General features: G+C 36.3%; 2 pseudogenes; both read left to right on the top strand.

The window, feature by feature from the left end:
• Positions 1 to 704: 704 nt before the first annotated feature.
• Positions 705 to 4,666, top strand: LOC122332185 (annotated as a pseudogene).
• A 2,824-nt stretch (positions 4,667 to 7,490) lies between these two features.
• On the top strand, positions 7,491 to 16,064 carry LOC122332184 (annotated as a pseudogene).
• The last annotated feature ends 1,570 nt before the right edge of the window (positions 16,065 to 17,634 follow it).

Below are 17,634 nucleotides of genomic sequence, written 5' to 3'. Positions count from 1 at the left end.
AAAAACGCAATTTGTCATGTTATTTAGGCTGCAAGTAATAAAATATCATTAAATATCAGTGTTCTGTCATTTTCTTGTTTGTTTTTTTCAGGCAGGGTTTGGCAGTTTAGGAACATTACGATACATTTGAATTATGTATTTTGTGTATAATAGGCTACACAAACTATATTACAGATGTATAAGTTCTGATCAGTGCAATCTAAGTAGGCTGTATTATGCTAGATTATATTTTATAACACCATAGATTGTTCTTAGAGGCAAATTACATTGTCAGTGGGGTTTTTTTATCAAATATGTATATTTGATTGGAAACCAAAATTCTTACCAATTTACATAAACGTAGAATTTTGGAAAAGCAGCAATAAAGTAATTATACATATAATATGAAAAGGGTCACCAGCATGCACAGGTTTTGACTAATACAAAAGTTTGGGAATTCTGTCGTTATGACAATGTCAGGTATTAAAAATCATGTGATTTGACACACAGGTTTGAAACAAGCTTCAAAACCACTGATTAGAAACTGATTAGAAGAATCATGTTTTGAAGCTTCATAAAGCAGACTTTCAACAGGGCCTGTCACTAGCTACGGTAAAGAAAGTTATACAAATTACAAATTCCACCTCCATTCAAAGAAAAGCAAATGCTACTATAATTAAATATATAATTATTAATTAATACAGTTCCAAACAAAGTATTAGATTTGCAAACTTGCTTTATGGAGTACGCAATTCCTTTGAAAGTTTGCTAAATCCAGTTTGCTACTGTCTCTGCGAGTTGTATAGGTATCAGCCATCCTGTTCTAGACACACATATTCTTTACATTTAATTAAATTAATATTCCACTATACCTCTGTTATTGTAATGCATCAGTAACGGGGCATGTGTCTCTTTACTACACTGACTAGGTGCTGATCTGCTCCTCACCACAGTAATCTCAACTAATCCTTTTAGTGTTCGTCTTAATCTACGGCAGTGTTTGGAAATGTCACAGTCCTGCTCAGGCAGAGAGTGGTACTTCTTTCGAGGGACAGTGGTGTGTGAGATGCTTTATGTGTCTGTGAAGCGATGCATCCACTTCTGTATGCAGACCTCTCTTTGTGTTTGGCTTTGGTGGTCTGTGCACAGAGTCCATCGTGTCCATCTCTGTGCACCTGTGTGCTCCATGATCGCAGCAATGCCAAGGGACTCAGGTACAGTCAAATGGGTATTTCTATAATCTTTTTTCGCCCAGTCAAGTCTGTGCTCCGGCTTCTTCCATTCACACCCGCTCTCCTCTGCTCTCTTGGTGTAATTTAGTGGAGTCGCTATATTTGTAAGTTGTAGAGTTTTACCTGCACTGACACTTTATATGTTGACAGTACATTGTGGTCTATTTTTAAATGCTTTTTTAACGGTATATAACAATGCGAAGGGCATTAACCATTAAATTTGTGTTTCCTGTAGAACGGTGCTCTGTAAAAACCCAGCCTTGACCGCCATTCCAGTAGATCTACCAAGTGATGCAGTCAAGTTTCGTCTGGAGCGCACCTCTGTTTCCAGGATCTTCAGAGGTGCTTTCTCTGGCATGCCAGAACTGCTTTATTTGTGGCTTACATATAACTCCATCACTGTTCTGCATCCAAGGAGTTTCACAAACCTGTCTTTCCTTCATGAGTTCTGATTGGACGGGAACCTCCTGTCCTCCTTCTTTCCCTGGGAGGGACTCAGGATGTGCCCGCCTCCCGGACACTTGGATTGCACAATAACCGCCTGCACGAATCCCACCCCTGGCTGCACGTTACCTTATCAATGTGACTTACCTGGACCTCTCCAGCAACAGGCTGAGCACCCTGCCCAATGATCTGACTGCTCTCTGGCCGCTCAGTGACAGCTCGCAGACGCAGGGCTCAGTGGTTTTAGGTGAAACACCACACTGTAGATCAACTGTTAGGCTGTAGGATGATAACAAATGTATCTGCATACGGTACTGGCAACAATACGTGGGACTGTATATATACAGTGGGGTTCAAAGGTATATTAACTTAGACGTATATTTTTGCAGTTAAAATCATTATTAGTATAGTACTTACAATTAATAATTAAACAATAAAAATTCAAAAAACATTTAGGGTTTCACTTTATTGTGATGGTCTCTTTAACACATTCTGTTAAGTTATTCTGTAAGTAATATTTCTTTTACATATCTACCAACTCACATTAGAGTGTTAGTAGAGTATTAGTAGACTAGTAGGGTTAGGGTTAGGAATAAGTAAAATGTAGTAAAGTTACTTATAGTTTGTAGAATGTCTGTTGGGAGACCATCACAATAAAGAGTTAGCAGAAATTCATCTGACGGTCTACTAATATTCTAATGAGAGTTAGTCGACATCACGGGTGCAAAGTTACTTATTGTCAACAGAATGCTGAAAAGGGACCATCAAAATATAATGTTACCAATGTGTTGTATTAAATATTTCATTTTAAAAAATTTTTTACGTTTTTATTTATTTTACAGCATGTTTCTAGAATTTCCAATATCATAAAAGGGATAGTTCATCCAAAAATGAAAATTCTGTCATTATGTACTCATCCTCATGTCATTCCAAACCTGCCTGACTCTCTGTCTTCTGAACATGAAGATATAAAAAAAAAAAACCGTTGATAACTGGTTTGGTGGTAATAAGTCATCCATTGTGTGGACAAAACACACTTTCATGTTCCAGAAAAGAAAGAAAGTCATATAGTTTGGTGGTAAAAGCTATCCTTTTAAATTAAAATTGTAATCTCAGATTTTCTGTGTGGTTTCTGGAAAATGTTTTTAGCGCATAACAATCTAGTTACCCACCTGATTGGCCCTCACACAACTACTAGACAAAATGTTCCACACACATGCACACAGCCACTGCCAGAAACCAAATTAAGTCATTAATGTCTCATGGCAATTAAATATTTACCCAACCTGACTGGTACACACAGACACATAGGTGATATCTAAGTACGATCTGAGAGTCTCTAGCCTTTGATAGCTCACTGCACTTCTCCAGTGGAAACCAAAGCCTGTCAGCGCTGATTAGTCCAGTCATGCTGGAGAGAACAGGTTATGTAATCCACGTGACACCTCTTTATACCGTAATGTGTCACCAAGCTCTCTCACCCATTCCCATCCCATCCGCAGGTCTTCAGGACAACCCCTGGGTGTGGACTGTAGACTTCCACTTTGCTTGATACATTAGTAAAGCCCCAGAAACTTCTCTGGTCCTGTTGGATCGATTCCTGACCTGTGCAGTGAACCAGCTGAGATCCTCGCCGGAGTTCCCTTTCAGAGCGTGGAACTCCACCCGCTGCCGCAGGTTCCTGCGTACGTGACCTCTGCCACCAAGATCACAGCCCTGACTGGGCAGCAAATGTCTTACTTCGCTGTAAAGCCACAGGACACCCAACCCCAACACTTATGTGGATCAAGTCTGCATACCCAAACCTTTATAAATAAGGTAATCTTATACACCCATGTGGTATATTTTCATTCACACCCAGTGTTATTGTTAACTTAAATTCTTATTAAAACATTAGAAAATGTTGTTTTGGCAAAGTGAATAAAGTATAATTAGAAACATATAACTAAAATCTAATTAAATAACAAGAGTACATAACAAAAATTACTAAGAGCAAAATTAAAACTCAAATTATAAAAAAGAATATTCTAAATAAAAAAATAAATACTATTACTATTACTAATACTATTAGTAGTGTATAAATAATTGTTATTAAATATAAATATGTATTCAAATATTTTTTTGTTCACTGAAGTACAGCTGAAATAAAATAAAAAAATAAATATTAGAAAAATATTAGATAAAAACTCAAAAAATGTAGGTTGTTAAGAAATAAGCCAAAATAATTATAAGCTAATTAAAAGAGATATATTAAATTATTTTAAAAACAATGAAAGCATGCATCAAATTACTATATAGTTATAATAAAAACTAAAATAAAAGCAATTTAAATTCTTTAAAAAAGTTACTGTATATAAGCAAAAAGCACTGTAATACACAATGTTGTTTCTTTCTATTATATCATATCATTTCTTATTTAAATAGAAAAAATTAAAGATTTTAAAATCCAATACCTTCTAAAAATCTTATTTTAATTGTTCAGTTAAACTTTTCCCACTGAATTGTTTATGCTAAATATGAATTTACTTGATTTACTGATTTCACACTGATAATCTCAGATTCTGGTCTCCAGTATGCCATATGTTCCTCCTATTTCCCATAAGGTTGTTGTAAGCAGATGCAAAGCATGGACACTGAAAGATTGCCAAGAAAACTTTCTGGATGCATGATTCTGACTAGAAGACTTTTGCACACTTAAAATAATCAACTTTTTAGTTATACGTGTACTTAGTTTTTAAACAGCCGTGTTTAAATATTATCTTACAAAAGCACACTGGTGCAACTGTTTTGGCGTTTATGAGCTATTATAACTGGCTTAAGTGAGCGATCGTTTATACCGCTGATCACTTTACTGCCTGCGGATGTACAGGAGTCTCCGCGTGTGGGAATCCGCTGGTCAGCAGTCAGTCTGAATGGAATATCGTATAGCGACGCAGGGAGTACCACCTGCAGAAACACAAAACATGGCCGGGATATCAGAGGCCATTATTCAGTCTGAATGGTCAGGGTAATGGCTGAATAATGCAGACTCCAAAAATCTCAGCCAACAGCAAGCAGCTGCAAAATCAAACAATACAAAGCGGAAACCCAACCCAGAAGTCTAAAGGTGAGTGCCTTCTTTATTTACCTCAGAAACATGACTAGAGCGCTCTGCAAACACTCAAAGAGAGTCATGAAAATCCCAAAACCAGCAGAGACAAAATGAAAGAGACCGGACAGCCGACAGAAGCTGCCATGGGACGCTTTACGATCGCTTCTGAAAATCCACCAAGAAGACCAAAAACCTCATGTGTCCATATCGGTTCACACCTGACATATTCCAAATTAAATATGTATAATTTCAGGAAGTTACTTTTTCTGCAAATGGCCGTAGCCTTAGGTATCTTCCTCAGCTGAGGTTATTTTTTTATTATTCTCAGCTATGTCCACTGGATGGCAGCTCTGAGCTAAGGACGCTTCACCACTAAAGGAGCAAATTAGACTGGAAATTGTACTTTTGAAAAGTGTCAAATTAGTGTTCCCCTCCATTGGAACCACTAGTCATACTCAGTAGTCCTCACAAAAGCCACATACAAGGCTTATAGATGACCTATTATCATCCATCCATATACCGACTGACAAAAGGCTAGCATCAAGTATTAAAAAGAAAACAGATATAGCACATAAAAAGTACACTCTTTTGTAATGTGTGGCTGACCATTTTATTCTGATAGATCCAAGTGAACAGCAGCTGTTGGAATAATTCAATTAGAAGTTTATTTATACAGTGCTTCTTTATAATACAAATCATTGCAAAGCAGCTTACAGGGGAAATTAAATGAAATTAATAAATTGCAGAAACATAATACATTTTAATAGCACTGGTGTGCAATGAGCAGCAAAAAAAGCAGCCAAGATGATCATTTTGCTGAACCCCTTGTATTGTTTCTGCTAGAGCGATTGTGAGTGAGGTCAAAGAGGAGTGATGAACGCATTCAGCGATTATTCACATCTTGACGACATGTAACAGCTTCTCCATCTCTCTTTTTATCATATTCCGAGATAACACATTTACAGTGCCATTATTACTTACTTCCTTATTGTTGCATTTTACCAGAAATAATACGCTGATAAGCAGATGATAACAAATGATTTAAGTGATTATGATAATCTGGCTATGTTGTTATATCTTGGTTAACCAAGTCTTTCATATATACCTTCGCAAGAACTCTTATAAAAAAATCTGATTTCTCCCTAAAATATTCCGTCATGCCATGATGAAAATCTGCAAGGGTGGAGTGATCAGCCCAAAACTAAGCGTAACTTGCAATACTCAGCTTTTTGTTACCAGGTTTTTAAACTCATAACCTGATAGTCATCACACTAAGCGACAACATCTAGCTCAAATGACCAAAATAATTGTCAAATTTATACTTATGACAAGTGGATTCAATAAAGACATGCATTAAGTTAGTCTTGTAGTCTTTATGGTTTTCTGCTTTGATTTAGTATAGCTATGATGAAAGGCAGGGAAAAAAAACATCATCATGAAGCATATATTTATTTCTCATTTAGTTTTAAAAATGTAAAGTGAAATTTGAATGTAAGAAAAGTTATTTTAATTTTAATATATACACATTTTAATCTTATATGATTGGATATAATGTAACATTGGTATTTTTATTTACATACACTCAATCAACTTGTTTTGGCCCTTCATACACTGAAGAAAAAACATTATCTTCCATGTATATAGAAATTTCCCTCAGGAATTGCTAGTAAATTCTGTCATATGATAACAAAGGAAATGACAATAGACAAATTAAATTAAATATTTACATTATGAAGCAGAAAGACACTACTTCTAGAATAATTTATTTCATTTAAATAATATTTCACAGAGGTAAGATTTTTAACACCTCTATTCCAAAGCATTTACAAACTATTTCCTTGCTATATTTGTACTGATGTTTTTAAATCAAAGCTCCCCTTATGTCTGACAAAACTTCTTTAGCCACATAGGCTTTCTGTAGTTTTGTGCATTCTCCAGATCTCTCCCATAAGCCCCTTCCTCTTCTCATGGCTGCTCACCAAGGCTTTTTTACTCTGGCACCCTCATGCCTCCCTCCCCTCTTCTCTCTCTGGTGCTTGCTGCTGTGATCATTTCCTCTCTGACGCTGGTCATGCTCTTTTGATTTATGTTTAACTGAAGGGCGGTGCAAATTGAGCCCTGTCCCTATATCACCGCTGTCAGCGTGAGAACTTGCCATACACTGCAGCTGTGCTGATCACACTCCCGGCGTAGAGCATTTTGAGCAACCGTGGTGGCAGACGACCTTAAAGAGATCAGAGCGAAGTTCTTTGAACCAAGAATCAATTGACTTAACTCTGTACTTCCCACAGGCTGCTCTGCGCTGAGCGTGTGCGGTTCTGGCATTATATCCACTGTTAGGGGGAATCAAGACACAGCTGTTTTTCTCTCTTTACAGGCAAAGAAAGAGTAAGGGATAAAAAGTGTGTGTGTGTTTGTGTATGTCACAGGAAGGTATTCTGACTTCTCTCTGAACTTTGGAGTGTTTGTACACATATCTGACTCTCTAGCAGGTTAAGTCGCTCTCATGGAAAGCCTAGAGTTCGAAAAGAGGAAAAAGCCATTTACCTTATCTGAGGCAAACATGCCTGCCATCATCTGCGCCAGTCTTCATTGTGACAGTATTTGCTGTAGAGATCAGGTTGGTTTGAAACCAGAAGACCTCCTCTTCCGAAGAAGACCCAAATAACACCATTACCCACAACAACACCAGCCCCACCTACAACACCATTACCTACAACACCATTACCTACAAGCGGCCTTGAATGACCGGGGCCCTTGTAAACCGGGTCCGACAAATAAGGGGGAAATGGAGACTGGGAAAAACTTCCGCTTACTGCCTACGTGGTACCTTTCCATTGCCATCTGCACCTGGAGCCCGACCTCGACTGAGACGCATCTACACCGGGAGCGTATCCATCCATCTGACCCTGGCTCAGCCCAGCTGGGGCACCTGTGGCTCCAACATCCGAGAGACGCCGTTGTCGACCGCCCGTGCCTCCCTGAAGCGCAGCACTGCTGTCGGCTTGACCGTCGGAGTGAAGGAATGCGCCAGTGCACAAGCCGCTGGGGGTATGTGGTGGGTCGAGGCAGCCGGGCAGCTGAGCGCCACACTGGCCCAGGCAGGCACTATGCCCTCCTCTGCAGCCCAGTGGCTGACTCCAGCGGCTCTCTGGTGGGTTCTACAGGACCACGTATCAGCAGAATGAAGCTACACCATTAAGAGTCAGGAACATCTATATTGTACACTGTAAAAATGTTTTTGTGAGATTACTTGATAAAAATGCTGCAGTAAAAGGTGTGGAGTTAATGGTAAGTTTCCCTACTATATATGGCAAGCCCAGTTGGGCTATATCATTTTATCATATTATATTGTTTTGAGTAGAAAAGACAATTATCATTTTACACAGTGAATAATCGTAAGAAATTGAATTAAAAGCGTTAAATTTAAAATGTGATGTTTTGTTGGAAATATGATTTATAGTTTATAGTTTTTTCTCCAACTGTTTTGTAAGCATTAGGGTTGTATATTACATCTAATGTTGTGTTTATTGCATTATCTCGAATGTTACCATGATGGTGTTTAAGTGTCTGTGTAAATAACACTATGTGCTTCTATATATGTATGTTAATATTTCAAAGCTGCTTTGTGATGGGCTTTGGTTCGTCCATGTGATTTTCTCATCACCACCTGCTTTTGGTGGTTATCAGTATATTACAAAGGAGTACAAGAAACAGATTTCAGTACTTCAAAGGTTGGTAGGATTAACATTATATCTGATTGATTAAATTCTAGGTATTTTATATGTAAATTGTAGTTAAAACCGTAAACACCCTAAAATGTTACTACTGATTTGATGCTCAAAAAGATTTCTTAATGTCGAAAACTATGTATTGAAAAGTTTGTGATGCTCAATACGTTTGTGTAGATAATATAAATGTCTTTAAAAGTTTATTCTGTATGGAATGCATTGAGTTTTCAAAATATAGTTTGCACTGGAAGTGAGCGTCATTGGCTGGTAAGTTCTTTTTGGCGTAAGTTGTAAGCTCAGTAAAATCTGCAAAAATTCAGAGACAGATTTATATTTGTCATGACAATACAAAAGTAGTTAGCATTTTGAAGGTCTAAATGAAATTTTGAGAGATAAGAAAGAAGTATAATTTCCTCAATATAAAACTAGAAAACAAATTCACAACTGACCTGCATGCGCATAGTAATAAGTTACTATTACAATAGGTATTTTGCCAACCTCACCACAGTATTTAACAGATGACCTGGATAGATCAGTCAGAACTGACTATCATAAAATGACCTTACCATATTACAACATGTCCCAGAAATGTCTTGCCTTAGTCTTTTATCTCAGTATCAAAATCATTGCAGCTAAATCGCGCCAGATTTCACAGAGAACAGATTACACAGGACAGAGATGTCTGAATGTAGCCCACAGTTTGAAATGCCAAAGATGATCTGAGACCTTTTGCTCCACAAGAGAAGAAAATAAAATTATAGTCACTCTGAAGAGGAGATATCAAAGTAATTAGAAAGAAACACCAATGAAGATTACAATGTTAAGCATTCAATGTACTACCCTTCTATATTTATTTTCAGAGCTTAAGTATTAACAAGCTGTTCCCTTTTATTTTCATTAAGTCACGACTGATTCTTATACAACATACGTGAAATGTGCAGTTCCTAGGGTGTGAAGTATGTTTGGTGGATGTGGGATGCTAATATGCATTGATGGGGCCATTATTATATTACTTGATTTGAGATCAGTGTGAAAGTTTTAACAAATAAGCTGAACTGACATATTACCCTCATTTCTTGGAAACGAAAGCTGTAGAGTGCCAAGAATAAGAGATCTACATCTGCTAAAAACATTTATTCATGAAGTAGCTGGTTTTAAGCTTCCATTACTGCTCTATTCTGATGTTGTTCAGGTTCAGATCTGAGGAAAACTAAACAAATCGCACAATGTGTATGTCATATAGAAATTCGCAGATGCAACTTTATTATCCAGTATGTATGACACAAAACCTGTGACTCACAGCACATAGGGAAATAGAAGTCTGTTTATTGGCCTTAATTGTAAAAACATTACATTATACTTTGTTTTTACAAAGCACTTAGGCCAAAATTTGAGTTCACAAAAATCAGACACATGTACACGCATATTACTGAGCAGTGAAGTTTAGATTTCGAGTTGTAAATCAAACTTGATTAGATGTTAATGAAAATGTAGTTGGACTTTTTCCCCATGAGGTTTCTGAGGTAAAAGTAAACCACTAGTTGAGTTTTATGGACCCCTCTCTGATCTTTTACAGGAAAATCAGCTGCAACAGACCATGGGCGAAACAGACAGCTCGTAAATCTTTCCCTGTTTGATAGGCCCAACAAAGGCCACCTACACGATCTCCATCACCGCTGACAGTGCTTATGAGCGCTGTCAACATACCTGCAAGAGAGTACGTTCGCTTGCTATTTGAGCCTTCAAAACAATTGTTAAGTTGGCTACCAAAGTGTAGTTTAAACTTGTAAACCAAGTCGCAGACCATCAGTCTTCTTGTATGTAATGTGTTAAGTGTGGTTTTACTGGCAGCTGTAGGAAATGAAGGTCTTATTGCATTTATATACTTAAGCTTTCTATTCAGTTTATAGATATTAAGTATAACTCCTAAAACTCTCTTTCACAGGAGCATAGAAAAGAAATTAATCGGATCAAAGATAAAAACATCCTTTAAAAAGTCAGTAAAGGATGAGTACCTATCACCAGTATGTTTTCACGGTTCTACCAGTTCCACTATGTGGAGCGGACTCTAAAAAGAAATGTACCAGTAGCAGCTTTTACTCATTGTTTTTCTACTGAATCCATAATTTGCTGAAATAGTTCATGGACAATCAGCATCATGAAGCCTCTAATGGAGTTTCATTGTTCATCTGTTCTCTCCCTCCTGACAGCTGCGGGGATCTATGCTTTCAGCCTTTGCAGATCTCAACCGCTGAATATGCTGCAAAATATCACCAAGATTATATTTGATTACTTTGAGGAGTATTTTGACATGGAATATTCCATAGAGAAACTTAGTAAATTATCACACACACATTTTTATTAAAATATTTTTTTTCATTACATATTTATGTATTTACTCTTGAAAATAGTATGAAAAATATTTTTAAATGTTCAATATGTGTGTCTTCATACAGTTAGCGTGAAGTGTAAAGAAAATATAATGCTTTTAATTATATATATATATATATATACAGTATATATATATATATATATATATATATATATATATATATATATATATATATATATATATATATGTGTGTGTGTAATAATGTATATATATATATATATATATATATATATATAGTATATATGTATATGTATGTATTTATATACACACACACACACACACACACACACATATATATATATATATATATATATATATATATATATATATATATATATATATATATATATAAACATTATATTTTTCTTTACTGTTTATATTTTCTTATATCTATTTTTGTAGACATTTTGTTGACCCTTAACCAGCTGTACAAATCATGATCTTATAAAACCGACACAGATTTGTAATTTCTATCATATCTTATCAACTGAATTCATATGCTGTCTGTCTATGCAATGATTATTGTGACAAAAGAACATAGGATGTAGTTCTGTCTGTGTTGCAGATAAGATAGCGACCCAGACTTTGGGACAGGAGGCGATGGAGAGACTGAGGCTTGATCACTTACAGAGAAACCAGCCTGCTGTTAGAGTGAGCAAGATCCTCCTCGGTCAACAAGCGAGTGGCCAGTGTCGTGCGCGCGAGCTTGTTGCAATTACTAACCCTATCATATCTGATTATGTTGAAGTTATGACTAGTTTTACATCTCCTGTAGCTACTATATCCAGACTGCAGCTTAGATATAATTCATAGCACAGAGTAGAGACTAAGAAGCCTCTGAGGAGGCTCTGTCCGGGACACTAGAGCAAGGGCCTCAAGTATACAGCATCATCATCATACATCCAGATACAAAATGGCAGAACACCCTGTGCTGGGCATGTATTTCATTTTACTGTTTCCTGTAACTGCATTTTCAATCAAAGAGAACAAGATTTATCAGATCCAGTAACAAGGCCGACAGAGAAAATATATGATTACCATAAAGATTATTATCAGAAGCAGTTACATATTACTCTCTGCATAAGCATCCGATACAGGGATGTTTTTGGGATAATGACTGCAGTAACATTGTACTGATAAGATTATCTTTTTAGGGCTATAGGTCAAGGTTGTTGGACACAGTTTAAATTAAAAAAACAAAAAAAACAATCGAGATTACACAGAGGCTAAAAATATTATCGATGATATAGCAGAACTGTAGAAAACTTTTATAGATGATCTAAAATCATGATGTAATTAGAGTAATTTGTAACTGCTTTCCTTGTAAAGTCATTCCTCCAGAGCAAGTATTTGCTGCTGATGCTGCCAACCTTAGTTTCACTTAGATTCATGTATTAGACCTTTTATTTTTATGTATGGTCTTATGACTTAGCGCTACAAACGTCAATAAAGTGTCCTTTAAAAATACATTTGTTCAAGATATTACAAATATTTCCTAGAATGAGCACATTTTATAAGGCAGTATAGCAGAACAGTATATGGGGCTGAATGAGCATGACAGGAGTGGCCCAGGGTCTACCGTTTAAAGAACTGTTTTGTCTTTAATTTGCAGTGGTTTGGAAATATTGTGACTATGGACTGGTGGGACGACACTGTGGTTGAACAGAGGAGCTTTACCGGCTTTTTGAGTATGTGGGAGTGGAAGAAGCTGAGCCTGACTGGGAATGGTAGGCATGCCTGAATCCTTCAAATAGTTTCCTAAAATACAGGCAATATCTCGCTCAAACCATTCGGTTGCATTGAACCTGGATGTCATGTTCCTTGATTGATCTTGTGTGCTTTTAGCGGGACGTCATGCTTATCAATGATGTATTTCCTGTCATAGTTGATGACGGCTCTTCTCTGCTCTCTCCTATTATAAGTAGATGTGTCCAGTCCTGCTGAGATCACATCTGTGTTTGATCTGATCTCATATAACAAGGTATGTAGTTAAGGCAGTGATGCTTAACCTAGAGCTGTAATCTATTAACTCTATTGGCTATGAATTGATAACTGTGATGTGTCGTTCCTATTGTGGAATTGCTTCTATTTCCCGAATGGAGGATTTGTATGTGAAACATTTAGGGATGGATGTAAAGTAAACACTTTTACATATAATACTCTAATATATATATATATATATCAAACATGATGCTGTGAAAAGCCTTACCCCTTTCTTTTCACCACAGATATTTAAAAGTACCCATTCCAGAATGCAAAGACACAGACTTTGCAAGCCTTGGCTGATGTAAATATCTTTTATCAACAGTGTATTTATTTGTTGCATTTTAGCGTTTTGTCAGATTTTCTTATTAACTAAAATTATTATTTTTAAATTATTAAGCTGAATTTTCAGCATAATTTTTCATGTCTCAGAAATCATTCTGATATGATTTGGTGCTCAGTTGTAAGTTATTAATGCGTTCAGTGTGAGGTTTTTATTATTATCAATGTTGAAACATTGTATTACAGTTTTAGAATTTTTTTGCAACATTATGCTTTTAATTTCACTCTCTACTTCCTTGTAAAAATTAAAGTATCAGTTCCTTTTATTAATTAATCGTATGACCCCAAAGTTTAAACAATATTGTATCCGTGCTTTACAAAAAATATTTTTAGTGTTATCTTTTTTCTTCATGTCGTAATGGCACATGGCTACAGGGTGCTTTTAAACTTAAACATTCAAATTTTGACTGCTAATGCCCATCTCTCTCTCGCTCATAGGAGGCGGGAGTAGCTGAACATCATGGGCATGGATGGCAGATGGGTTATCCTGTGCTGACTCTGACCAACACAGACACTGAGCTAAACTCACAGACCAGGTTTCTTCTGGACCCCAATGCTGGCCCAGCCAGCCCAGCACTCCCATTAGGGTGAGCCACAGTTGTGTCACACATAATAAAAATGAAAATAAAATAGAAATAGAAATTTTACCATGAATTAAATATGCTAACATTTTCAAGAAATCTCACCTAGATCCTGGAAGCCAGTAATAGGGCCATTATCTTAGCTTTGAGATTTATACGTCATTTTTGAAAGCTAAATAAATCCCTTTCCATTCCTTGTGTGATTTATTAGGACAATGTTGTATGAACAATAATATCCTAATGGAACACGATCTTTATGAATGTTATAGCAGTAACAGATAGCATAAAGAAAAATCAATCATTCACAGCCAGCGCTGTTTTTATCAAATGCGCGGCCTTTAGCGTCAAGTACCAAACATCTGAAAAAGTACTTCTGTCCTCCTTTTAAAATGTAAGATAAGTAGATTTAGCACCTAAATTCATTCTAGTCATATGGTTGGTTTGATCCACCGTATCAGTGACATGATCACAAGTAAATGAATTCCTCTGATCATTCTTCACAGGAAGGAGCCACTGATCAATGAACTGACCTCTGATTTGCATTTAGATTCACTCAGATGTTTGCTCTTGGCCACAGCTACAAATGGACCATTTGAAATGGAGAACATGACTCCAAAGCGCCTCTTTCCAGTTTGGCAGGAGAGAAGCAGGTGAACAAGATGCTCAAGTTTTTTTCTGTTTTGCATTGAGAAAATGTTCTTTTAATGATTATTCTGCTTGTGTTTAATTAGAGGCAGTGGTGTGAGGATACTCTCCTGCTACCGATGGTCTCATCAAAGTCAACAAAGACCACATAGGCTTTACGGAAGTAAATCACTACATGAACATGTGTGGGCGCTATTGCTTTGAGCAGCTGTCTCTAAATCATCAGAGTATTATTATTGGAGACTATCAGAACTATTTGCTCATTGCAATATGTGTGAATCAACTGACCAATCACAGATTAATATTTATTAAATGTGAAGTCTCTTTTTTCGATTCAGGATCAAGTATCATGAGCAGTGTAATAAAACATAATAACCCATAATACTTATCTTTTTTGAGTGTATGATGCAACTGACCGGAAAACAGCTACATTGATGATGTATTTGCATTTGGATGATGAGTTAGTACAAACATCCTCCAGCTGCAGAAAGCTTATGCTTTCAATCTTGACTTGATGACAGGCACAAAAAAGTAAATTTGGCTTTTTTTTCCTTGTACAGCTTTTTTTAGTTATGTGAGTCAAAGAATAAGGATAATAGTCATGCACTTAGAATTTACTGTGTTTTTGTTTGCATTAACAGGCGCAGATATTGTCAACTGTAGGCATACCTTCAGCTTAACTAGATATCAGCCAGTAGGCATGAGTATATAGGTGGCAGGATGAGTATCTACTTCTGTCTCCTATGTGAGGATGCTGGCTGATGATACAGTGCTGTACTTAAATTTCAGGTTGGATCCCAAATTATTTAATAAACCTCCATACCATGCAAATCCATTTTTATGAAAAATCATACAATGTTAAAATTAATATTATTCAAAATGTAGATTTTATAGCTGATATTCTTTATATAAATATTGGCCCAGAAGTCCTATTTGGTATTTTTGTTACTCAAATAGTTTCACACCATATCTCTCTGTTTAGAAACTCTTCCATTGACCATGTGCAGAAGATATCAAAAAGAGCTTAGGTGGAATGAGGACATGAGCAAATGGTGAAATTTCTTTTTGGATGAAATAACTTAAAAAGCTTTCTACAGCAGGCCAAGGACACATTCTTGATTTTATCGTTCCTGTAAACCAGATGCCTCCCGTTTTATAATGTTGTTGACTAGTTTGCGTGTGTACCAGCTGAAAAAAATTCTGTTTAATTAAAAAGAGTTGATTGGAAATTTATACTGTAAAATTTTGATTTCTTTTTATTTTTCATGTACAGGCTGCTGAGAGAGACAGTTTGGGCCTTGCATGTCAGATGGCGACCAGAGGAGGCTCTCGGCCAAGCCTTTGGCGTTTTCAGTAAATGGATTGTAGACAATTAGGTAACTACAGTCATACATAAAAAGCTCAGCCCAGTCAATCAGAACGTGTGTATTAAAGAGGCTTTTTTATCGGCTGAGGAGCAACAGTGTGCCTGTCAATCTGCAGTTGTTCTTTAGTGTGCCGATACGGCATGAAGAAGTCAGGATCAGTCACAGCTGGGAAATCATGTTCCATAAGTATATCTCTGCCACTCTTGCTCAGGAGAAAGACAAGCTGCTCTACGGCGTACAAGCTACGCTGAAGATTATCACTCTTCTTCATGAGTAAACTACCTCCTCCCAGTTCAGTCTCTATTTTTTCTAAATCGTGTGAGTGATTCAATCATGTATTTGATTGTTTTATTCTTTGACCTTATAACGTTTAATCAAATGTCTTTCAGTGAAAATGACAGACTTTGCCAGATTGTCCGATCATTAAAACACATAAATCCATAATTGATGTGAAACTCAGATTATCAAAATCCAGTAACAGCATATGGATAAAACCAAGTTTCCCATCCATCTTTTTCTGCATGATGAAGTTTTTTTTTTGATAACTCATTTATTCTCAGATATGCTTCCATGAGATAAGAAAAGACTCATCTATAGAGACTGATCATGCTCTCACTCCACAAGAGACATGACTTATTTAGTAGTATTATTTGCAAATGTATAAAAATACAACACAAATTTGAGATTTAGCATGCTTCGTTCTTTGTGATTGCTTTGGATAAAAGGAGTCTGCAAAATGGTCTGCATAGCACTTTGGCTTCTTTGTAAGGAAGCAAACTATCGCTCAATAATTCATTTATTCAAAATGTCTTGCTTTTGTAACAGGTTGTGAAGCTGCTAAAAATGAAAGCATTGTGAGAGTCAAGATGTTTTACTTTAGTGCAGTATGTATCTCCGAAACCCATGGCAAAACCATGGCTGGGGTGGTCACGCTCAGCACAAGTTACCTAGTGAACAGGTTGGATTCATCTAACAGCTGAAAGAGATCAGCCTTCCTTTGAGAATAACAGTGGTATTTATGATGTCATGTCTGTTTTAGATATACCATTAATGACAGAAACCGGGTAGCCTGCCCTCCAGAATGTAGTTCATACAACACGATGCAGCTTTGGAAGTAAGCAAAGGCTGTTTTCAGATCTTGCTTTTGCCCAGCACAAATTGGCTTTTGCCTTTTAATGTTTTAACACCTCTGTAGCAAGCTTAAAACGTTGGTTTCTTTTCAGATGGAGCACTTTTGCATGTCGAATGCAGGAGCAGGTGAGATGCCCAGAAAGCAGGCAGTAGAGACTGTGAAGAACAATATTGAATGGATGAAAGCAGGAACCTGGATGAGATCCGGTTCTGGCTGGATAACAACACGGTGCTGGAGAACTAGTGTTATGTAATGGGCAGAGCATCAGAACTATTTTCCATAACTGACTAAATTTGTTTTCACCGTCAATGAAGTACTCAGGGCAGTTTGAAAAAATGTTTTTAGTTAGAGCCACAATTAAAACACTCTATAAAAAAGATTCTTTTAGCATGACAGCTGAATAAACGTATTGGAGCTAGGCATTATTTTGGCTAATGTATTCCATTATACAATATATTAATTATTTATGGAAATGTGTAAATGTGAAATAAATGTTATAAAATTCTTACATTCTTACGTCTTATGACACACATTTTTCAGATTACTTCAATAAAAGAATGTTTTAAATTATATATATAAATATAAATATATATATATATATATATATATATATATATATATATATATATATATATATATATATATATATATATATATATATATATATATATATGTATTTATTTTGTAAAAGGCTAGGGCTGGAATATACCTTCAT

This window comes from Puntigrus tetrazona, unplaced genomic scaffold (genome assembly GCF_018831695.1).
Source record: "Puntigrus tetrazona isolate hp1 unplaced genomic scaffold, ASM1883169v1 S000000006, whole genome shotgun sequence".
Taxonomy (NCBI): domain Eukaryota; kingdom Metazoa; phylum Chordata; class Actinopteri; order Cypriniformes; family Cyprinidae; genus Puntigrus; species Puntigrus tetrazona.
This window is presented reverse-complemented; position numbering and strand designations above follow the sequence as displayed.